A 24,068-nucleotide genomic window follows, 5' to 3' on the forward strand; every position below is an offset into this window, starting at 1 on the left:
ATTTCCCAGGTATATGCCCCCTACGCACTTTTGGTGGCGCAACTCGCACGAACAGTCCCACCTCGACCCCGTATACAAGCTTTTTTGCCTCGAAGAGTTCGTCGGAGACGAAGAAGCAACCTTCAGTGCAACCGTAGCACTCTTTTGTGCAACCGCCCAAACAACGCCCCCTCTACCCTCTGTCGAAACACTCGGCATTGCTGCTCCCTAAGGTGAGCTTCTCCTCATAGGCAATTCCGCTCTTATCCGGTCACGTTTGTGTGCCCGAATTTCGCAAGGCAACCTCCATGGGACATGGAAAAGACTCGAGAAGAGAGCTCGCTCACGGGAGAGAGAAGCCAAGGAGACCACGAGAGTGCTGAGAGTGGGACAGCGCTGAATAGGCGGGAGAAGCCTGCGCGTATAAACGGAGATATATATCCAATTGCAACGAAGGAACGTGCCAAAGATCGAGAACAATGGCAGAAATGCTAGTAACGTGCACTTCGGGACCAACGCATCACCGGAAGACAACCGCCAAACATCGAAAGAGTCGCGATGCTCCGCAACCTACGTGCAAAGCGGTCGCACACCGGGTAAGGGAGTGAGAGCCCCAAACATAGCTGGGCGAGGCGCTCACTCCGCTCTTTAATATCTCGTTAATACCGCCAAGGAAATGGCACAAGCACACACACACAAGCATCCTCGGAAGAGGACAGTTCGAGTGACAGGTCAAATCCAAGAGTTCCGAAGACTACCTCCAGGAACAATCGGGAACAAGACCGATTACAAGTCGTCGAGTCTGTTACTGGGCGAACACGAGATGCGCACAGGAAATCGATCAGCCCTCACAATGGCCCAAGGCCAGAGATCGGACTGCTACGATTTACCCCAACAATCATCGTGCCACTCTTCGCAGAGAGGTGATAGACGCCAACGAGCCCGCGCATAGCAATCGAGGTGTAAAAAGGGCGTTGAAGGCAGGAAGCCTGGACGAAAGAGGCTACGAGGTCACCTCGAAGCGGTCTAAGAATCGGGCGCACTTGGGGCGACTACCAGTGCCAACCCCTTATCCCGCGGTGCGTCCGACACACAGAAATTTCCAAGGCGGCCAAGGAGCCTCCCCGCATAGCAATCGGGGTGTGAGGTTACGGATGCAGCATTGATAGCAATCGAGGTGGGAGGCGAAGGATGCAGAAGTGAGAGCCGAGGGATGTAGCAGAGATAGCAATCGGGGTGTGTGATGCAGAAGAGATAGCAATCGAGGTGTGCGGTGGGAAGGGCCCAGCAGCCAGAATGCATGAAGCGACGGATGAAGCAGTGATGACAACCGGGCTGTGAGGAGAGGAGGGATGCAGCCAAGAAAGCAATCAGGGCTCGAGGCAAGGGATGCATCAAGGATAGCAATCATGTTGTGAGGCGAGATTCCAAAGGCTAAACGTGAGAGGCTGCAGGGTCGACTCAGAGAGGTCTATGCATGTGAGAGGCTGAAAGCAAGGTCAACTCGGAGCGGTCTATGCATCGGGCGCGCTTGGGGCGACTACCAGTGCCAACCCCTTATCCCGCGACGCGTCCGACAAAGAGAACGTTCCAAGGCGGCAGAGGAGGTTACCAGCCGAAGGATGCAGTAGCAATAACAGGTATAGTTCCGCGGCGGCCGAGAAGACTCACCGCATAGGAATCGGGATGCGAGGCGAGGGATGCGGCGGGAAGGCCCCGACGGCTAAACGGAAGAGGCTGCAGGGCCGCCTCGGAATGGTCCAAGCATCGGACGCGATTGGGACGACTACCAGTGCCAACCCCTTATCCCGCGATGCGTCCGATACACAGATAGTTCCAAGGCGGCCGAGGAGCCTCACCGCATATCAATCGGGGTGCGAGGCGAGGGATGGGGCGGGAAGGCCCCAACGGCTAGACGGAAGAGGCTTCAGGGCCACCTCAGAATGCTCCAAGCATCGGACGCGCTTGGGGCGACTACCAGTGCCAACCCCTTATCCCGCGATGCGTCCGATACACAGATGGTTCCAAGGCGGCCGAGGAGCCTCACCGCATAGCAATCGGGGGTGCGAGGCGAGGGATGGGGCGGGAAGGCCCCAACGGCTAGACGGAAGAGGCTTCAGGGCCGCCTCGGAATGGTCCAAGCATCGGACGCGCTTGGGGCGACTACCAGTGACAACCCCTCATCCCGCGATGCGTCCGATACGAAGATGGTTCCAAGGCGGCCGAGGAGCCTCACCGCATAGCAATCGGGGTGCGAGGTGGGGGATGCGGCGAGATGGCCCCAACGGCTAGACGGAAGAGGCCACAGGGCCGCGTCGGAATAGTCCAAGCATCGGACGCGCTTGGGGCGACTACCAGTGACAACCCCTTATCCCGCGATGCGTCCGATACGAAGATAGTTCCAAGGCGGCCGAGGAGCCTCACCGCATAGCAATCCGGGTGCGAGGTGGGGGATGCGGCGAGATGGCCCCAACGGCTAGACGGAAGAGGCTGCAGGGCCGCCTCGGAATAGTCCAAGCATCGGACGCGCTTGGGGCGACTACCAGTGACAACCCCTTATCCCGCGATGCTTCCGATACGAAGACAGTTGCAAGGCGGCCGAGGAGCCTCACCGCATAGCAATGGGGGTGCGAGGTGAGGGATGCGGCGAGATGGCCCCAACGGCTAGACGGAAGAGGCCACAGGGCCGCCTCGGAATAGTCCAAGCATCGGACGCGCTTGGGGCGACTACCAGTGACAACCCCTTATCCCGCGATGCATCCGATACGAAGATAGTTCCCAGGCGGCCGAGGAGCCTCACCGCATAGCAATCGGGGTGCGAGGCGAGGGATGCGGCGAGATGGCCCCAAAGGGTAGACGGAAGAGGCTGCGGGGCCGCCTCGGAATAGTCCAAGCATCGAACGCGCTTGGGGCGACTACCACTGCCAACCCCTTATCCCGCGATGCGTCCGATACACAGATAGTTCCGAGGCGGCCGAGGAGCTGGGGGATGCGGCGAGATGGCCCCAACGGCTAGACGGAAGAGGCTGCAGGGCCGCCTCGGAATAGTCCAAGCATCGGACGCGCTTGGGGCGACTACCAGTGACAACCCCTTATCCCGCGATGCGTCCGATACACAGATAGTTCCGAGGCGGCCAAGGAGCCTCACCGCATAGCAATCGTGGTGCGAGGTGGGGGATGCAGCGAGATGGCCCCAACGGCTAGACGGAAGAGGCTGCAGGGCCGCCTCGGAATGGTCCAAGCATCGGACGCGCTTGGGGCGACTACCACTGCCAACCCCTTATCCCGCGATGCGTCCGATACACAGATAGTTCCAAGGCGGCCGAGGAGCCTCACCGAATAGCAATCGGGGTGCGAGGCGAGGGATGCGGCGAGAAAGCCCCAACGGCTAGAGGGAAGAGGCTTCAGGTCCGCCTCGGAATGGTCCAAGCATCGGACGCGCTTGGGGCGACTACCAGTGACAACCCCTTATCCCGCGACGCGTCCGATACACAGATAGTTCCAAGGCGGCCGAGGAGCCTCACCGCATAGCAATCGGGGTGCGAGGCGAGGGATGCGGCGAGAAGGACCCAACGGCTAGACGGAAGAGGCTTCAGGGCCGCCTCGGAATGGTCCAAGCATCGGACGCGCTTGGGGCGACTACCAGTGACAACCCCTTATCCCGCGACGCGTCCGATACACAGATAGTTCCAAGGCGGCCGAGGAGCCTCACCGCATAGCAATCGGGGTGCGAGGCGAGGGATGCGGCGAGAAGGACCCAACGGCTAGACGGAAGAGGCTTCAGGTCCGCCTCGGAATGGTCCAAGCATCGGACGCGCTTGGGGCGACTACCAGTGACAACCCCTTATCCCGCGACGCGTCCGATACACAGATAGTTCCAAGGCGGCCGAGGAGCCTCACCGCATAGCAATCGGGGTGCGAGGCGAGGGATGCGGCGAGAAGGACCCAACGGCTAGACGGAAGAGGCTTCAGGGCCGCCTCGGAATGGTCCAAGCATTGGACGCGCTTGGGGCGACTACCAGTGACAACCCCTTATCCCGCGATGCGTCCGATACACAGATAGTTCCAAGGCGGCCGAGGAGCCTCACCGCATAGCAATCGGGGTGCGAGGCGAGGGATGCGGCGAGAAGGACCCAACGGCTAGACGGAAGAGGCTTCAGGGCCGCCTCGGAATGGTCCAAGCATCGGACGCGCTTGGGGCGACTACCAGTGACAACCCCTTATCCCGCGATGCGTCCGATACACAGATAGTTCCAAGGCGGCCGAGGAGCCTCACCGCATAGCAATCGGGGTGCGAGGCGAGGGATGCGGCGAGAAGGACCCAACGGCTAGACGGAAGAGGCTTCAGGGCCGCCTCGGAATGGTCCAAGCATCGGACGCGCTTGGGGCGACTACCAGTGACAACCCCTTATCCCGCGACGCGTCCGATACACAGATAGTTCCAAGGCGGCCGAGGAGCCTCACCGCATAGCAATCGGGGTGCGAGGCGAGGGATGCGGCGAGAAGGACCCAACGGCTAGACGGAAGAGGCTTCAGGGCCGCCTCGGAATGGTCCAAGCATCGGACGCGCTTGGGGCGACTACCAGTGACAACCCCTTATCCCGCGACGCGTCCGATACACAGATAGTTCCAAGGCGGCCGAGGAGCCTCACCGCATAGCAATCGGGGTGCGAGGCGAGGGATGCGGCGAGAAGGACCCAACGGCTAGACGGAAGAGGCTTCAGGTCCGCCTCGGAATGGTCCAAGCATCGGACGCGCTTGGGGCGACTACCAGTGACAACCCCTTATCCCGCGACGCGTCCGATACACAGATAGTTCCAAGGCGGCCGAGGAGCCTCACCGCATAGCAATCGGGGTGCGAGGCGAGGGATGCGGCGAGAAGGACCCAACGGCTAGACGGAAGAGGCTTCAGGGCCGCCTCGGAATGGTCCAAGCATCGGACGCGCTTGGGGCGACTACCAGTGACAACCCCTTATCCCGCGACGCGTCCGATACACAGATAGTTCCAAGGCGGCCGAGGAGCCTCACCGCATAGCAATCGGGGTGCGAGGCGAGGGATGCGGCGAGAAGGACCCAACGGCTAGACGGAAGAGGCTTCAGGGCCGCCTCGGAATGGTCCAAGCATCGGACGCGCTTGGGGCGACTACCAGTGACAACCCCTTATCCCGCGATGCGTCCGATACACAGATAGTTCCAAGGCGGCCGAGGAGCCTCACCGCATAGCAATCGGGGTGCGAGGCGAGGGATGCGGCGAGAAGGACCCAACGGCTAGACGGAAGAGGCTTCAGGGCCGCCTCGGAATGGTCCAAGCATCGGACGCGCTTGGGGCGACTACCAGTGACAACCCCTTATCCCGCGACGCGTCCGATACACAGATAGTTCCAAGGCGGCCGAGGAGCCTCACCGCATAGCAATCGGGGTGCGAGGCGAGGGATGCGGCGAGAAGGACCCAACGGCTAGACGGAAGAGGCTTCAGGGCCGCCTCGGAATGGTCCAAGCATCGGACGCGCTTGGGGCGACTACCAGTGACAACCCCTTATCCCGCGACGCGTCCGATACACAGATAGTTCCAAGGCGGCCGAGGAGCCTCACCGCATAGCAATCGGGGTGCGAGGCGAGGGATGCGGCGAGAAGGACCCAACGGCTAGACGGAAGAGGCTTCAGGGCCGCCTCGGAATGGTCCAAGCATCGGACGCGCTTGGGGCGACTACCAGTGACAACCCCTTATCCCGCGACGCGTCCGATACACAGATAGTTCCAAGGCGGCCGAGGAGCCTCACCGCATAGCAATCGGGGTGCGAGGCGAGGGATGCGGCGAGAAGGACCCAACGGCTAGACGGAAGAGGCTTCAGGGCCGCCTGGGAATGGTCCATGCATCGCACGCGCTTGGGGCGACTACCAGTGACAACCCCTTATCCCGCGACGCGTCCGATACACAGATAGTTCCAAGGCGGCCGAGGAGCCTCACCGCATAGCAATCGGGGTGCGAGGCGAGGGATGCGGCGAGAAGGACCCAACGGCTAGACGGAAGAGGCTTCAGGGCCGCCTCGGAATGGTCCAAGCATCGGACGCGCTTGGGGCGACTACCAGTGACAACCCCTTATCCCGCGACGCGTCCGATACACAGATAGTTCCAAGGCGGCCGAGGAGCCTCACCGCATAGCAATCGGGGTGCGAGGCAAGGGATGCGGCGAGAAGGACCCAACGGCTAGACGGAAGAGGCTTCAGGGCCGCCTCGGAATGGTCCAAGCATCGGACGCGCTTGGGGCGACTACCAGTGACAACCCCTTATCCCGCGATGCGTCTGATACACAGATAGTTCCAAGGCGGCCGAGGAGCCTCACCGCATAGCAATCGGGGTGCGAGGCAAGGGATGCGGCGAGAAGGACCCAACGGCTAGACGGAAGAGGCTTCAGGGCCGCCTCGGAATGGTCCAAGCATCGGACGCGCTTGGGGCGACTACCGTTGCCAACCCCTTATCCCGCGATGCGTCTGATACACAGATAGTTCCGAGGCGGCCGAGGAGCCTCACCGCATAGCAATCGGGTTGCGAGGCAGATTATTGGGAAGGGAACCCCCTGGGATGCGGCTCAAGCAGTGCCCAAAGGGACTGGAATGCGGAATCACATCGAGAGACCCAAATGCTATACGAGGGCTCAAATCGAATTATCGATTTGGCCACGACATGGACGCATCGGAACGACTACCTTTGCCGAACCACTCGCAATTGCATCCATACCGAAACCAATAGACATTTCCGTTAGAGCCCTCGCATAGCATTCGGGAATCTCGCATGCCCCTCTAAATCGACCAATGCTGGCGCTCAACGAAAATCCGAGCGCTACCACCGTTCGAGCGCCAGCATTGGTCGAGTTAGAGGGGCACGGGGGAGAATGCTCCAGTCAACACCTCCCCTATATAAGTTATTTGTCCGATTCTCGCACAACCGTAGTCTGCCTCGTCGAATCAAACAACGGTCCCAGATTCCGACTTCCGTTCCGTAGAGACCCAAAAGCTAGATGGAGGCTCGCAAGAAAGAGAGTCGGCGCATAGCAATCGGGTTTCTCGAACGTTTAGGGACCGAGCTCACTTGCGGATAGGGCAAAATCCGCCAAGCAACCCAAAAGCTAGACGGGGGCTCGAATCGAATCGCCTAGGCGGCCACAACAACGACGTGTTGGATCGACTACCAGTGCCAAACCATTCAGCAAGACTAGTCTGTGTCGAGGCCGGATAGAGATTCTCAGAGAGCGCCCGTATAGCATTTAGGAGACCTGCCGCGTCCCTCACACTCGACAAATGGTGGTGCACGTTTATAAATCCGAGCGATCCCAACCCTTTCAAGCACCAACATCGGTCGAGATAGAGGGGCACGGAGGGGGCTGCGTGAGACAACACAGTCCCCTATATAAGTTATTTGTCCGATTCTCACACATCCGAAGAATGGTCATCAAATCGGACAACAGCCCAAACTTCCGACTTCCGTCCCAGAAAGCCCAAGAGCTATCTAAAACGTTCATGGCCGGAACTCGATCGCGGCTATACCAGTCCGCCAAGCAACCCAAAAGCTAGACTGGAGCTCTAGTCGAATCACCTCTGTGGCCATTGCAAGGACGTGTTGGAGCGACTACCATTGCCGAACCATTCCGCAGGTCGAGTCCATACCAAGGCCGCATAGAGATTCACGATGAGCTCCTGCATAGCAATCAGGAGACTTGCCGTGTCCATCACAATCGATAAATCCTGGTGCAAGATTTTTGCATCCGAGCGCTCCAACCAGTCGAGCACCAGCATCAATCGACATAAACGGGCACGGGGGGAGGATGCTCGAGAACACTACCTCCCCTATATAAGTTATTTGTCCGATTCTCAAGCAGCCGAAGTCTGGTCATCGAATCGGGTCAAAGACCACAACTTCCGACTTTACCCACAATGCAAGTCATCGAATCGAACATCGGCCCCCGAGTCGGACTCCATGCGTATGTCAGGTCATCGGACCCAAATTCCGCCTTCCTGCGCATGGCGGGCCATCAATATCAACTCGGTCATCGGACCCAAACTCCGCCTTTCTGCGCATGGCACGCCTTCAAATCGGTCATCGGACCCAAATTCCGCCTTCCTGTGCATGGCGGGCCATCAACATCAACTCGGTCATCGGACCCAAATTCCGCCTTTCTGCGCATGGCACGCCATCAACTCGGTCATCGGACCCAAATTCCGCCTTCCTGCGCATGGCAGGTCATCGGACACAAATTCAGACCTCGCCAATATGCCTACGTATCGAATCGGTCATCGGACCCAACTTCCGACTTCATCCATACTGTAGGGTCTTTGAGGTTGGCGCGGTGCGCTCAACCCGGGGAGTCGACCCATCGAAGCATACACCTCCCCTATATAAGCTATTTGTCCGATTCCCACACCTGTGTAGTTTGCACCTCTGACCAGGACATCGACCCCAACTTCCGAACTCGACTGCAACGACGGCACCAGCGCCTTGGTGCGCACCTTGCGACGCACAGTCCCAACATTCGCCTTCCTGCACATGGCAGGTCATCGGACCCAAATTCCGACCTCGCGAGTATGCCTACATATCGAATCGGTCATCGGACACAACTTCCGACTTCATCCATACCGTAGGGTCTTTGAGGTTGGCGCGGTGCGCTCAACCCGGGGAGTCGACCCAACGAAGCATACACCTCCCCTATATAAGCTATTTGTCCGATTCCCACACCTGTGTAGTTTGCACCTCCGATCAGGACATCGACCCCAACTTCCGAACTCGCCTGCAACGACCGAACCAGCGCCTTGGTGCGCACCTTGCAACGCACAGTGCCAACATTCGCCTTCCTGCACATGGCAGGTCATCGGACCCAAATTCCGACCTCGCGAGTATGCCTACATATCGAATCGGTCATCGGACCCAACTTCCGACTTCATCCATACCGTAGGGTCTTTGAGGTTGGCGCGGTGCGCTCAACCCGGGGAGTCGACCCAACGAAGCATACACCTCCCCTATATAAGCTATTTGTCCGATTCCCACACCTGTGTAGCTTGCACCTCCGATCAGGACATCGACCCCAACTTCCGAACTCGACTAAAAAGACCGCACCAGCACCTTGGTGTGCACCTTGCAACGCACAGTGCCAACATTCGCCTTCCTGCACATGGCAGGTCATCGGACCCAAATTCCGACCTCATGAGCATACCTACTAATCGAATCGGTCATCGGACCCAACTTCCGACTTCATCCATACCGTAGGGTCTTTGAGGTTGGCGCGGTGCGCTCAACCTGGGGAGTCGACCCATCGAAGCATACACCTCCCCTATATAAGCTATTTGTCCGATTCCGACACCTGTGTAGTTTGCACCTCCGCTCAGGACATCGACCCCAACTTCCGAACTCGCCTGCAACGACCGAACCAGCGCCTTGGTGCGCACCAAAAGTGCGCACTTTTGGAGGGCACTTTTGTGCGCTCCAAAGGTGCGCACTTTTGGAGGGCACTTTTGTGCGCTCCAAAGGTGCGCACTTTTGGAGGGCACTTTTTGGAGGGCACTTTTGTGCGCTCCAAAGGTGCGCACTTTTGGAGGGCACTTTTTGGAGGGCACTTTTCTGCGCTCCAAAGGTGCGCACTTTTGGAGGGCACTTTTTGGAGGGCACTTTTCTGCGCTCCAAAGGTGCGCACTTTTGGAGGGCACTTTTTGGAGGGCACTTTTCTGCGCTCCAAAGGTGCGCACTTTTGGAGGGCACTTTTTGGAGGGCACTTTTCTGCGCTCCAAAGGTGCGCACTTTTGGAGGGCACTTTTTGGAGGGCACTTTTCTGCGCTCCAAAGGTGCGCACTTTTGGAGGGCACTTTTGTGCACTCCAAAGGTGCACACTTTTGGAGGGCACTTTTTGGAGGGCACTTTTCTGCACTCCAAAGGTGCGCACTTTTGGAGGGCACTTTTTGGAGGGCACTTTTGTGCGCTCCAAAGGTGCGCACTTTTGGAGGGCACTTTTTGGAGGGCACTTTTGTGCGCTCCAAAGGTGCGCACTTTTGGAGGGCACTTTTGTGCACTCCAAAGGTGCGCACTTTTGGAGGGCACTTTTCCTGCGCTCCAAAGGTGCACACCTAGGTGAGCACCTTCGACCACACCTTGTAGCACACCAAACTCTGACTTTCGACTTCATCCGCAATGCAGGGTCTTTGAGGTTGGCGCAATGCGCACAACCAGGGGAGTCGACCCATCAAACCCAACACCTCCCCTATATAAGCTATTTGTCTGATTCTCATACATGCGTAGCCTGCAGGAGCAATTAGGACATCGACCCCAACTTTCGGCTTCTAAACGAAAACAAGGTCTTTGAGGTTGGTGTAATGCGAACAACTAGGGGAGTCAACCCATCAAACCCAACACCTCCCCTATATAAGCTATTTGTCTGATTCTCATACATGTGTAGTCTACAGGAGCAATTAGGACATCGACCCCAACTTTTGACTTCTTAACGAAAACAAGGTCTTTGAGGTTGACGTAATGCGCACAACCAGGGGAGTCGACCCATCAAACCCAACACCTCCCCTATATAAGCTATTTGTCCGATTCTCATACATGTGTAGCCTACAGGAGCCATTAGGACATTGACCCCAACTTTTGACTTCTTAACGAAAACAAGGTCTTTGAGGTTGGCGTAATGCGCACAACCAAGGGAGTTGACCCATCAAACCCAACACCTCCCCTATATAAGCTATTTGTCTGATTCTCATACATGTGTAGCCTGCAACAACGATTAGGACATCCACCCCAACTTCTGAATTCGTCTGCGTTGACCGCACCAAAGGTGCACGCCTTGGTGCTCACCAAAATCCGACTTCCGACTTCTTCTGCTATGCGGGGTCTTTGAGGTTGGCGCAGTGCGCACAACCAGGGGAGTCAACCCACCGAATGCAACACCTCCCCTATATAAGCTATTTGTCTGATTCTCATACATGCGTAGACTGCAGCAATGATTAGGACATCCACCCCAACTTTTGACTTCTTAAACAAGACAGGGTCTTTGAAGTTGGTGCAGTGCACACAACCAGGGGAGTCGACCCATCAAACGCAACACCTCCCCTATATAAAGCTATTTGTCCGATTCTCATACGTGTAGTCTGCAGCAGCGATTAGGACATCGACCCCAACTTCCGAATTCGTTTGCATTGACCGCACCAAAGGTGCACGCCTTGGTGTGCACCTTGGAGTGCACTTTGGTGCTCACCTCGGTGCACACTTTGGTGTGCACCTCGGTGTGCACCAAAGGTGCGCACCTTGGAGCGCACCAAAGGTGTACACTTTGGAGCGCACCACATAGGGTCTTTGAGAGGTTGGCGCAGTGCGCACACCAAGGTGGGTGTTGAGGTGCGTGCCGAGGTGGGTGGGTGCTAGGGTGCGCTCCATGGTGGGTGCCAGGGTGGGTGCGTGCTAGGGTGGATTCCAAAGAGGGTCATAGGGTGGGTGCCAAGGTGGGTTGGTGATATAGTGGGTTCAAAGGTGGGTACTAGGGTGGGTTCCAAGGTGGGTCACAAGTTGGGTGCCAGGATGCGTGGGTGTTAGGTTGGGTGCCAAGGTGGGCTCCTGCGTGGGTGGGTGCTAGGGTGGGTTTCAAGGTGGACGCGAGGGCGGGTGCCAAGGTGGGTAACAAGTTGGGTGTTAGGATGGGTGAGTGCTAGAGTGGGTGCCAAGGTGGGTGGGTGCTAAGGTGGATGCCAAGGTGGTTCACAGGGTGGGTGGGTTCTAGGGTGAGTTCCAAGGTGGGTCACAGGTTTAGTGCTAGGGTGCGTGTCAAGGCGGGTGTCGAGGTGCCTGGGTGCTAGGGTGTGGATGCCAATGTGGGTCATAGGGTGGGTACTAGGGTGGGCTGCAATGTGGGTGCCAAGGTGGGTAACATGCTCGGTTGGTTCTAAATTGGGTGTCAGGGTGGGTGTGCACCCACCTTGCCCGAGGTGGGTGCCAAGGTGCCAGTGTGGGTGGGTGCTAAGGTGGATGCCAAGGTGGGTGAGAAGGTGGGTGATAGGTTGAGTGGTAGGATGGGTGGGTGCCAAGATGGGTCACAGGGTGGGTGCAAGGGTGGGTAGGTGCTAGGGTTGGTGTCAGGGTGGGTGGGTGCTAGGTTGGGTTCCAAGGTGGGTGCGAGGGTGAGTGTCAAGGTGGGTCACAGGTTAGGTGCTAGGATGGGTGAGTGCTAGGGTGCAAAGGTGCCAGGGTGGGTGCTAGGATGGGTCGATGCTAGGGTGAGTGGCAAGGTGGGTCCACAAGTGTCAAGGTGGGTGCCGAGGTGGGTGCCAACTTGGGTTCCAAGGTGGGTGCCAAGTGGGCGACTGCTATGGTGGATGCCAAGGTGGGTCACGGGGTGGGTGCCAAGTTGCTAGGTTGTGTTCCAAGGTGGGTGCCAACGTGGCTGCTAGGGTGCGTGGGTTAAAGGGTGTGTCACAACGTGGGTGCCAGGATGGGTGCGCACCCACACTGGCCAAGACGGGTGCAAGGTTGGGTTCCAAGCCCGGTCACAGGCTGGGTGCTAGGATGGGTGGGTGCCAAGGTGGGCACCAGGGTGGGTGCACCCACCCTGGCCAAGGTGGGTCGCGGGGTGGGTCCTAGGGTGGGTAACAGGGTGGGTACTAAGGTGCGTGCCAAGGTGGGTCATGGGGTGGGTGCCAAGGTGGGCACCAGGGTGGGTGTGCACCAACCCTAGCCAGGGTAGGTCACGGGGTGGTTGTCGGGGTGGGCGTCAAGGAGCCAAGGTGGGTGGCAAGTAGCCAAGTTGCGTGCCAAGGTGGGTGTCGGGGTGGGTGCCAAGGATCCAAGGTGGGTGCCAAGGAACCAAGGTGGGTGTCTGGGTGGGTGCCGAGGTGGGAGCCAGGGTGGGTCCCAAGGTGAGTGCAAAGGTGGGTGCCAGGGTCAAGGTGAGTGCCAATGTGGGTTCCAAGGTGCCAGGGTCAGGGTGAGTGCCAATGTGGGTTCAAAGGTGCTAAGTTGGGTGCGAGGTTGGGTGCGAGGGTGGGTGGGTGCCAAGGTGTGCTAGGTGGAAGCCCGGGTGGGTCGGCATCCCATGGGTGTCGAGTTGGGTGCCTGATGGGTGCTTCTTGTCAAGTTTTAGTCGTCGGGACTCATTTCGAGCCTTAGAGGTCGTTTCTTGTCCGGTTGCCCTGTCTTCGACCTGGGAACCCAATTTTGGTCCTCGGGTCCCATTTTTTTTTGTCTCGCATCCCACTTTTGGCCTGTGGCCTTTTCGGGGTCGATTCTCGTTTTGGGCATCAGAGCATGTTTCTTCTCCTAAAACCCAATATTTGTTTATTAAGTCTCGGAACACATTTTTGTTCTCGTGGACCCATCATGGGTCTTGGAACGCATTTGTGGTCCTTGGGTCCCATTTTGCATCCCGAAACTTGTGTTTTGGTGCTTGATCCCTATTTTGGGTGCCCACCTTGCACCAAGTGCGCACCCGGGGCAAACCGAGCGCCTTGGTGCACCGGGGCAAGATCGAGCGTGCACCCGAGGCGCCCCGAACATGCACCAAGGTGCACTCGGCCCACATGTGAGCGCAGGTCGTTGCGCCCGAGGTGGTGTGTGGGCACCGCGTTGCAGACGGGACACTGCACGCACACGACGCCCCGTCCAGGTGCACGCACGTAGGCCGGGCCGGGTGCACACCCGACGCCCTAGCAAGGTGCGCGCACCCGGGCAGGGCTCACACTTGGCGAACGGGGCGCACTTCGCGAGGGAGGGTGTGCACCTCGACGGGGGTGGGTGGCCGGGGTGGATTCGCACGTGGGTCGCGGTTTGCTAAGTACACACTGCGACAAGCTCATAACGGGTGCGATCATACCAGCGTTAGTGCACCGGATCCCATCAGAACTCCGCAGTTAAGCGCGCTTGGGCCGGAGTAGTACTAGGATGGGTGACCTCCCGGGAAGTCCCGGTGTTGCACCCTTTCTTAGTTTTTCGCCGGGCGTCGCAATGCTATTTGAATAAACCTTTTGCCCGTTTGCGTTCTCGTCGGGGCCGGGCCGGGCCGGGGTGCGCTGCCCGCACTACCGCGCGCGCGGGGGCGACACCGAGCGCGCACCCGAGGCGCCCCGAGCACACAGGCCACGGTGCAACCCGGGCGTTGTGCGCGCACCCCGGTGCGCCCGAGGTGCTGCGCGCGCACCCAGGTGAAATCGGTGTGCACCTCGGCCAGTGCGCGCTCGATCGAGTCGCGCACGTTGGCCAAGGTGCACGGTGATGTTTCTTACTCTAAGGTTCCGCACCAGACGCCCGGGACAGGTGAGCGAAGCTGGGCGGGGCCGGGTGCGCGGCCGGGGCAGGTGCACGCAGCTGGAGAGAGCTTTGGAGCACACCAGAGGTGCGCACCTTGGAGCACACTTCGGAGCGCACCAATGATGCGCTCCATTCAAAAGTTTCCTGAAAAGGCAAAAAAAGTTGAGATTATAGAATTTCCCACTTGAGAGATTGTAAAAAAAAAAAATTTAAAATGAAGGAAACGCGGGTGCCAAGGTGTGCGCGCCCGGGTGCGCAGCCCAGCCAAGGTGTGCGCACCAAGGCGCCCACCCTGGCGAAGGTGCACGCAAGGTGCGCACCCGAGGCAAACCGGACAATTAACCCAACTTTCGACTTCGCGCGCACCTGCGCACCTTGGAGCGCACTTCGGAGCGCTCCTTGGTGCGCACCAATCTTGGGCACCTCGGAGTGCACCATGGCGCCCACCAAGGTGCGCACCCGGGGCAAACCGAGCTCCGACTTCGTGCGCACCTTGGAGCGCACGAAAGGTGCGCACCATGGCGCCCACCAAGGTGCGCAGCCCAGCCAAGGCGTGCGCATCAAGGTGCGCACCCTGGCGAAGGTGCGCACCCGGGGCAAACCGAGCTCCGACTTCGTGCGCACCTTGGAGCGCACAAAGGGTGCGCAACCCAGCCAAGGTGTGCGCACCCCGGGCAAACCGAGCTCCGAATCGTGCGCACCTTGGAGCACACTTCGGAGCCCTCCTTGGTGCGCACCGATGTTGCGCACCTCGGAGCGCACCCGGGGAAAACAATGCAATTAACCCGACTTTCGACTTCGTGGGCACCTCGGAGCGCTCTCGGGTTCGCACCTCGGAGCACACCGAGGTGCGCACCTTTGATGCGCTGCCTTCACCAATTTCCAGAAAAGGCAAGAAAACATTGAGAAGGTGTGCGCACCGAGGTGCCCACCCTGGCGAAGGTGCACGCGAGGTGCGCACCCGGGGCAAACCGGGCTCCGACTTCGTGCACGCCATGCTGCGCACCTTGGAGGGCCATGGTGCGCACCTTGGAGCACACTTCGGAGCGCTCAATGGTGCCCAACCCAGCCAAGGTGCCCACCGCGGCGAAGGTGCACGCGAGGTGCGCACCCGGGGCAAACCGGGCTCCGACTTCGTGCACGCCGCACCTTGGAGCACACTTCGGAGCGCTCCTTGGTGCGCACCAGGGCGCGCAACCCAGCCGAGGTGCCCACCCCGGCGAAGGTGCACGCGGGGTGCGCACCCGGGGCAAACCGGGCTCCGACTTCGTGCACGCCATGGTGCCCACCGCGGCGAAGGTGCACGCGAGGTGCGCACCCGGGGCAAACCGGGCTCCGACTTCGTGCACGCCGCACCTTGGAGCACACTTCGGAGCGCTCCTTGGTGCGCACCAGGGCGCGCAACCCAGCCGAGGTGCCCACCCCGGCGAAGGTGCACGCGAGGTGCGCACCCGGGGCAAACCGGGCTCCGACTTCGTGCACGCCATGGTGCCCACCGCGGCGAAGGTGCACGCGAGGTGCGCACCCGGGGCAAACCGGGCTCCGACTTCGTGCACGCCGCACCTTGGAGCACACTTCGGAGCGCTCCTTGGTGCGCACCATGGTGCCCACCAGGGCGCGCAACCCCGCCGAAGGTGCACGCGAGGTGCGCACCCGGGGCAAACCGGGCTCCGACTTCGTGCACGCCGCACCTTGGAGCACACTTCGGAGCGCTCCTTGGTGCGCACCAGGGCGCGCAACCCCGCCGAAGGTGCACGCGAGGTGCGCACCCGGGGCAAACCGGGCTCCGACTTCGTGCACGCCATGGTGCGCACCAGGGTGCCCACCGCGGCGAAGGTGCGCACCCGGGGCAAACCGGGCTCCGACTTCGTGCACGCCGCACCTTGGAGCACACTTCGGAGCGCTCCTTGGTGCGCACCAGGGCGCGCAACCCAGCCGAGGTGCCCACCCCGGCGAAGGTGCACGCGAGGTGCGCACCCGGGGCAAACCGGGCTCCGACTTCGTGCACGCCATGGTGCCCACCGCGGCGAAGGTGCGCACCCGGGGCAAACCGGGCTAGGACTTCGTGCACGCCGCACCTTGGAGCACACTTTGGAGCGCTCCTTGGTGCGCACCATGGTGCCCACCAGGCCGCGCAACCCAGCCAAGGTGTGCGCACCAAGGTGCACGCGAGGTGCGCACCCGGGGCAAACCGGGGTCCGGCTTCGTGCACGCCGCACCTTGGAGCACACATCGGGGCGCTCCCGGGTTCGCACCGGCGTTGCGCACCGTGGTGGGCACCTCGGAGCGCACCGTGGTGGGCACCTCGGAGCACACCAAGGTGGGCAGCGAGGTGCGCACCTTTGATGCGATGCCTTCACTAATTTCCATAAAAGGCAAAAAAAAACGAGATTTTAAAATTTCCGTTTTGAAAGATAGTGAGAAAAAGGGAATGCTGGTGCCATCTTGAGCCCGCCCTGGTGCGCAGCCCAGCCAAGGTGTGCGCACCAAGGTGCCCACCCTGGCGAAGGTGCGCGCCCGGGCAATTAACCCAACTTCCAACTTCGCGCGCGCCAGGGTGGGAGCGCACCCAACAACCGGGCCTGGGAAGAGCCAATGCGAGAAACCCCACCAAACGCTCTGACAAAAAAAGAGGGGGCGCTCCAGTAACCCCGCTTCGGAGCGCACCCTGGGCAAACCCAGCCAGGGTGCCCACCCCGGCCAAGGTGCAGGCGAGGTGCGCACCCGGGGCAAACCGGGCTCCGACAACGTGCACGCCGCACCTTGGAGCACACTTCGTAGCGCTCCCGGGTGCGCACCTCAGAGCACACCAAGGTGGGCAGCGAGGTGCGCACCTTTGATGCGCTGCCTTCACTAATTTCCAGAAAAGGCAAAAAAAAGAGGAGATTTTAAAATTTCCGTTTTGAAAGATAGTGAAAAAAACGGAACGCGGGTGCCATCTTGAGCCCGCCCTGGTGCACAGCCCAGGTAAGGTGCCCACCCTGGCAAAGGTGCGCACCCGGGCAATTAACCCTACTTCCGACTTCGTGCGCGCCAGGGTGGCAACCGGGCCTGGGAAGAGCCAATGCGAGAAACCCCACCAAACGCTCCGACAAAAAAAGAGGCGGCGCTCCAATAACCCCGCTTCGGAGCGCAGCCGGGGCAAACCCAGCCAAGGTGCCCACCCCGACGAAGGTGCACGCGAGGTGCGCACCCGGGGCAAACCGGGCTCCGACAACGTGCACGCAGCACCTTGGAGCACACTTCGAAGCACTCCCGGGTGCCCACCGGCGTTGCGCACCGTGGTGGGCAGCGAGGTGCGCACCTTTGATGCGCTGCCTTCACTAATTTCCAGAAAAGGCAAAAAAAAATGAGATTTTAAAATTTCCGTTTTGAAAGATAGTGAAAAAAACGGAACGCGGGTGCCATCTTGAGCCCGCCCTGGTGCGCAGCCCAGGCAAGGCATGCGCACCAAGGTGCCCACCCGCGGTGCACGCCCGGGGCAAACCGGGCTCCGACTTCGTGCAGGCCGCACCTTGGAGCACACTTCGGAGCGCTCCTTGGTGCGCACCATGGTGCCCACCAGGGCGCACCCGGGGCAAACCGGGCTCCGACTTCGTGCACGCCGCACCTTGGAGCACACATCGGAGCGCTCCCAGGTTCGCACCAGCGTTGCGCACCTTTGATGCGCTGCCTTCACTAATTTCCAGAAAAGGCAAAAAAAAACGATATTTTAAAATTTCCGTTCTGAAAGATAGTGAAAAAAACGGAACGCGGGTGCCATCTTGAGCCCTTCCTGGTGCGCAGCCCAGGCAAGTTGTGCGCACCAAGGTGCCCACCCTGGCGGAGGTGCGCGCCCGGGGCAAACCGGGCTCCGACTTCGTGCACTGCATGGTGCCCACCAAGGCGCGCAACCCAGCCAAGGTGCCCACCGCAGCGAAGGTGCACGCGAGGTGCGCACCCGAGGTGCACACCCGGGGCAAACCGAGCTCCGACTTCGTGCACGCCGCACCTTGGAGCACACTTCAGAGCGCTCCTTGGTGCGCACCAGGGCGCGCAACCCAGCCAAGGTGCTCACCCCGGCGAAGGTGCACGCGAGGTGCGCACCCGGGGCAAGCCGGGCTCGGACTTCGTGCACGCCGCACCTTGGAGCACACATCGGAGCGCTCCCGGGTTCGCACCAGCATTGCGCACCTTTGATGCGCTGCCTTCACTAATTTCCAGAAAAGGCAAAAAAAAAAAAAAAACGAGATTTTAAAATTTCCGTTTTGAAAGATAGTGAAAAAAACGGAACGCGGGTGCCATCTTGAGCCCGCCCTGGTGTGCAGCCCAGGCAAGTTGTGCGCACCAAGGCACCCACCCTGGCCAAGGTGGGTCACGGGGTGGGTCCTAGGGTGGGTAACGGGGTGGGTACTAAGGTGCGTGCCAAGGTGGGTCATGGGGTGGGTGCCAAGGTGGGCACCAGGGTGGGTGTGCACCAACCCTAGCCAGGGTAGGTCACGGGGTGGTTGTCGGGGTGGGCGTCAAGGAGCCAAGGTGGGTGGCAAGTAGCCAAGTTGCGTGCCAAGGTGGGTGTCGGGGTGGGTGCCAAGGATCCAAGGTGGGTGCCAAGGAACCAAGGTGGGTGTCTGGGTGGGTGCCGAGGTGGGAGCCAGGGTGGGTCCCAAGGTGAGTGCAAAGGTGGGTGCCAGGGTCAAGGTGAGTGCCAATGTGGGTTCCAAGGTGCCAGGGTCAGGGTGAGTGCCAATGTGGGTTCAAAGGTGCTAAGTTGGGTGCGAGGTTGGGTGCGAGGGTGGGTGGGTGCCAAGGTGTGCTAGGTGGAAGCCCGGGTGGGTCGGCATCCCATGGGTGTCGAGTTGGGTGCCTGATGGGTGCTTCTTGTCAAGTTTTAGTCGTCGGGACTCATTTCGAGCCTTAGAGGTCGTTTCTTGTCCGGTTGCCCTGTCTTCGACCTGGGAACCCAATTTTGGTCCTCGGGTCCCATTTTTTTTTGTCTCGCATCCCACTTTTGGCCTGTGGCCTTTTCGGGGTCGATTCTCGTTTTGGGCATCAGAGCATGTTTCTTCTCCTAAAACCCAATATTTGTTTATTAAGTCTCGGAACACATTTTTGTTCTCGTGGACCCATCATGGGTCTTGGAACGCATTTGTGGTCCTTGGGTCCCATTTTGCATCCCGAAACTTGTGTTTTGGTGCTTGATCCCTATTTTGGGTGCCCACCTTGCACCAAGTGCGCACCCGGGGCAAACCGAGCGCCTTGGTGCACCGGGGCAAGATCGAGCGTGCACCCGAGGCGCCCCGAACATGCACCAAGGTGCACTCGGCCCACATGTGAGCGCAGGTCGTTGCGCCCGAGGTGGTGTGTGGGCACCGCGTTGCAGACGGGACACTGCACGCACACGACGCCCCGTCCAGGTGCACGCACGTAGGCCGGGCCGGGTGCACACCCGACGCCCTAGCAAGGTGCGCGCACCCGGGCAGGGCTCACACTTGGCGAACGGGGCGCACTTCGCGAGGGAGGGTGTGCACCTCGACGGGGGTGGGTGGCCGGGGTGGATTCGCACGTGGGTCGCGGTTTGCTAAGTACACACTGCGACAAGCTCATAACGGGTGCGATCATACCAGCGTTAGTGCACCGGATCCCATCAGAACTCCGCAGTTAAGCGCGCTTGGGCCGGAGTAGTACTGGGATGGGTGACCTCCCGGGAAGTCCCGGTGTTGCACCCTTTCTTAGTTTTTCGCCGGGCGTCGCAATGCTATTTGAATAAACCTTTTGCCCGTTTGCGTTCTCGTCGGGGCCGGGCCGGGCCGGGGTGCGCTGCCCGCACTACCGCGCGCGCGGGGGCGACACCGAGCGCGCACCCGAGGCGCCCCGAGCACACAGGCCACGGTGCAACCCGGGCGTTGTGCGCGCACCCCGGTGCGCCCGAGGTGCTGCGCGCGCACCCAGGTGAAATCGGTGTGCACCTCGGCCAGTGCGCGCTCGGTCGAGTCGCGCACGTTGGCCAAGGTGCACGGTGATGTTTCTTACTCTAAGGTTCCGCACCAGACGCCCGGGACAGGTGAGCGAAGCTGGGCGGGGCCGGGTGCGCGGCCGGGGCAGGTGCACGCAGCTGGAGAGAGCTTTGGAGCACACCAGAGGTGCGCACCTTGGAGCACACTTCGGAGCGCACCAATGATGCGCTCCATTCAAAAGTTTCCTGAAAAGGCAAAAAAAGTTGAGATTATAGAATTTCCCACTTGAGAGATTGTAAAAAAAAAAAATTTAAAATGAAGGAAACGCGGGTGCCAAGGTGTGCGCGCCCGGGTGCGCAGCCCAGCCAAGGTGTGCGCACCAAGGCGCCCACCCTGGCGAAGGTGCACGCAAGGTGCGCACCCGAGGCAAACCGGACAATTAACCCAACTTTCGACTTCGCGCGCACCTGCGCACCTTGGAGCGCACTTCGGAGCGCTCCTTGGTGCGCACCAATCTTGGGCACCTCGGAGTGCACCATGGCGCCCACCAAGGTGCGCACCCGGGGCAAACCGAGCTCCGACTTCGTGCGCACCTTGGAGCGCACGAAAGGTGCGCACCATGGCGCCCACCAAGGTGCGCAGCCCAGCCAAGGCGTGCGCATCAAGGTGCGCACCCTGGCGAAGGTGCGCACCCGGGGCAAACCGAGCTCCGACTTCGTGCGCACCTTGGAGCGCACAAAGGGTGCGCAACCCAGCCAAGGTGTGCGCACCCCGGGCAAACCGAGCTCCGAATCGTGCGCACCTTGGAGCACACTTCGGAGCCCTCCTTGGTGCGCACCGATGTTGCGCACCTCGGAGCGCACCCGGGGAAAACAATGCAATTAACCCGACTTTCGACTTCGTGGGCACCTCGGAGCGCTCTCGGGTTCGCACCTCGGAGCACACCGAGGTGCGCACCTTTGATGCGCTGCCTTCACCAATTTCCAGAAAAGGCAAGAAAACATTGAGAAGGTGTGCGCACCGAGGTGCCCACCCTGGCGAAGGTGCACGCGAGGTGCGCACCCGGGGCAAACCGGGCTCCGACTTCGTGCACGCCATGCTGCGCACCTTGGAGGGCCATGGTGCGCACCTTGGAGCACACTTCGGAGCGCTCAATGGTGCCCAACCCAGCCAAGGTGCCCACCGCGGCGAAGGTGCACGCGAGGTGCGCACCCGGGGCAAACCGGGCTCCGACTTCGTGCACGCCGCACCTTGGAGCACACTTCGGAGCGCTCCTTGGTGCGCACCAGGGCGCGCAACCCAGCCGAGGTGCCCACCCCGGCGAAGGTGCACGCGGGGTGCGCACCCGGGGCAAACCGGGCTCCGACTTCGTGCACGCCATGGTGCCCACCGCGGCGAAGGTGCACGCGAGGTGCGCACCCGGGGCAAACCGGGCTCCGACTTCGTGCACGCCGCACCTTGGAGCACACTTCGGAGCGCTCCTTGGTGCGCACCAGGGCGCGCAACCCAGCCGAGGTGCCCACCCCGGCGAAGGTGCACGCGAGGTGCGCACCCGGGGCAAACCGGGCTCCGACTTCGTGCACGCCATGGTGCCCACCGCGGCGAAGGTGCACGCGAGGTGCGCACCCGGGGCAAACCGGGCTCCGACTTCGTGCACGCCGCACCTTGGAGCACACTTCGGAGCGCTCCTTGGTGCGCACCATGGTGCCCACCAGGGCGCGCAACCCCGCCGAAGGTGCACGCGAGGTGCGCACCCGGGGCAAACCGGGCTCCGACTTCGTGCACGCCGCACCTTGGAGCACACTTCGGAGCGCTCCTTGGTGCGCACCAGGGCGCGCAACCCCGCCGAAGGTGCACGCGAGGTGCGCACCCGGGGCAAACCGGGCTCCGACTTCGTGCACGCCATGGTGCGCACCAGGGTGCCCACCGCGGCGAAGGTGCGCACCCGGGGCAAACCGGGCTCCGACTTCGTGCACGCCGCACCTTGGAGCACACTTCGGAGCGCTCCTTGGTGCGCACCAGGGCGCGCAACCCAGCCGAGGTGCCCACCCCGGCGAAGGTGCACGCGAGGTGCGCACCCGGGGCAAACCGGGCTCCGACTTCGTGCACGCCATGGTGCCCACCGCGGCGAAGGTGCGCACCCGGGGCAAACCGGGCTAGGACTTCGTGCACGCCGCACCTTGGAGCACACTTTGGAGCGCTCCTTGGTGCGCACCATGGTGCCCACCAGGCCGCGCAACCCAGCCAAGGTGTGCGCACCAAGGTGCACGCGAGGTGCGCACCCGGGGCAAACCGGGGTCCGGCTTCGTGCACGCCGCACCTTGGAGCACACATCGGGGCGCTCCCGGGTTCGCACCGGCGTTGCGCACCGTGGTGGGCACCTCGGAGCGCACCGTGGTGGGCACCTCGGAGCACACCAAGGTGGGCAGCGAGGTGCGCACCTTTGATGCGATGCCTTCACTAATTTCCATAAAAGGCAAAAAAAAACGAGATTTTAAAATTTCCGTTTTGAAAGATAGTGAGAAAAAGGGAATGCTGGTGCCATCTTGAGCCCGCCCTGGTGCGCAGCCCAGCCAAGGTGTGCGCACCAAGGTGCCCACCCTGGCGAAGGTGCGCGCCCGGGCAATTAACCCAACTTCCAACTTCGCGCGCGCCAGGGTGGGAGCGCACCCAACAACCGGGCCTGGGAAGAGCCAATGCGAGAAACCCCACCAAACGCTCTGACAAAAAAAGAGGGGGCGCTCCAGTAACCCCGCTTCGGAGCGCACCCTGGGCAAACCCAGCCAGGGTGCCCACCCCGGCCAAGGTGCAGGCGAGGTGCGCACCCGGGGCAAACCGGGCTCCGACAACGTGCACGCCGCACCTTGGAGCACACTTCGTAGCGCTCCCGGGTGCGCACCTCAGAGCACACCAAGGTGGGCAGCGAGGTGCGCACCTTTGATGCGCTGCCTTCACTAATTTCCAGAAAAGGCAAAAAAAAGAGGAGATTTTAAAATTTCCGTTTTGAAAGATAGTGAAAAAAACGGAACGCGGGTGCCATCTTGAGCCCGCCCTGGTGCACAGCCCAGGTAAGGTGCCCACCCTGGCAAAGGTGCGCACCCGGGCAATTAACCCTACTTCCGACTTCGTGCGCGCCAGGGTGGCAACCGGGCCTGGGAAGAGCCAATGCGAGAAACCCCACCAAACGCTCCGACAAAAAAAGAGGCGGCGCTCCAATAACCCCGCTTCGGAGCGCAGCCGGGGCAAACCCAGCCAAGGTGCCCACCCCGACGAAGGTGCACGCGAGGTGCGCACCCGGGGCAAACCGGGCTCCGACAACGTGCACGCAGCACCTTGGAGCACACTTCGAAGCACTCCCGGGTGCCCACCGGCGTTGCGCACCGTGGTGGGCAGCGAGGTGCGCACCTTTGATGCGCTGCCTTCACTAATTTCCAGAAAAGGCAAAAAAAAATGAGATTTTAAAATTTCCGTTTTGAAAGATAGTGAAAAAAACGGAACGCGGGTGCCATCTTGAGCCCGCCCTGGTGCGCAGCCCAGGCAAGGCATGCGCACCAAGGTGCCCACCCGCGGTGCACGCCCGGGGCAAACCGGGCTCCGACTTCGTGCAGGCCGCACCTTGGAGCACACTTCGGAGCGCTCCTTGGTGCGCACCATGGTGCCCACCAGGGCGCACCCGGGGCAAACCGGGCTCCGACTTCGTGCACGCCGCACCTTGGAGCACACATCGGAGCGCTCCCAGGTTCGCACCAGCGTTGCGCACCTTTGATGCGCTGCCTTCACTAATTTCCAGAAAAGGCAAAAAAAAACGATATTTTAAAATTTCCGTTCTGAAAGATAGTGAAAAAAACGGAACGCGGGTGCCATCTTGAGCCCTTCCTGGT

General features: G+C 60.8%; 2 non-coding genes across 2 annotated transcripts; both read left to right on the top strand.

Moving 5' to 3' along the window:
* Positions 1-13,806: 13,806 nt before the first annotated feature.
* On the top strand, positions 13,807-13,925 carry LOC131866437 (5S ribosomal RNA). The gene has a single exon (XR_009365050.1). It is a non-coding gene; the product is annotated as a 5S ribosomal RNA (ribosomal RNA).
* Positions 13,926-19,840: 5,915 nt separating this feature from the next.
* On the top strand, positions 19,841-19,959 carry LOC131866433 (5S ribosomal RNA). The gene has a single exon (XR_009365046.1). It is a non-coding gene; the product is annotated as a 5S ribosomal RNA (ribosomal RNA).
* Positions 19,960-24,068: the final 4,109 nt, after the last annotated feature.

The sequence above is a fragment of the Cryptomeria japonica genome, unplaced genomic scaffold, assembly GCF_030272615.1.
Source record: "Cryptomeria japonica unplaced genomic scaffold, Sugi_1.0 HiC_scaffold_144, whole genome shotgun sequence".
Taxonomy (NCBI): domain Eukaryota; kingdom Viridiplantae; phylum Streptophyta; class Pinopsida; order Cupressales; family Cupressaceae; genus Cryptomeria; species Cryptomeria japonica.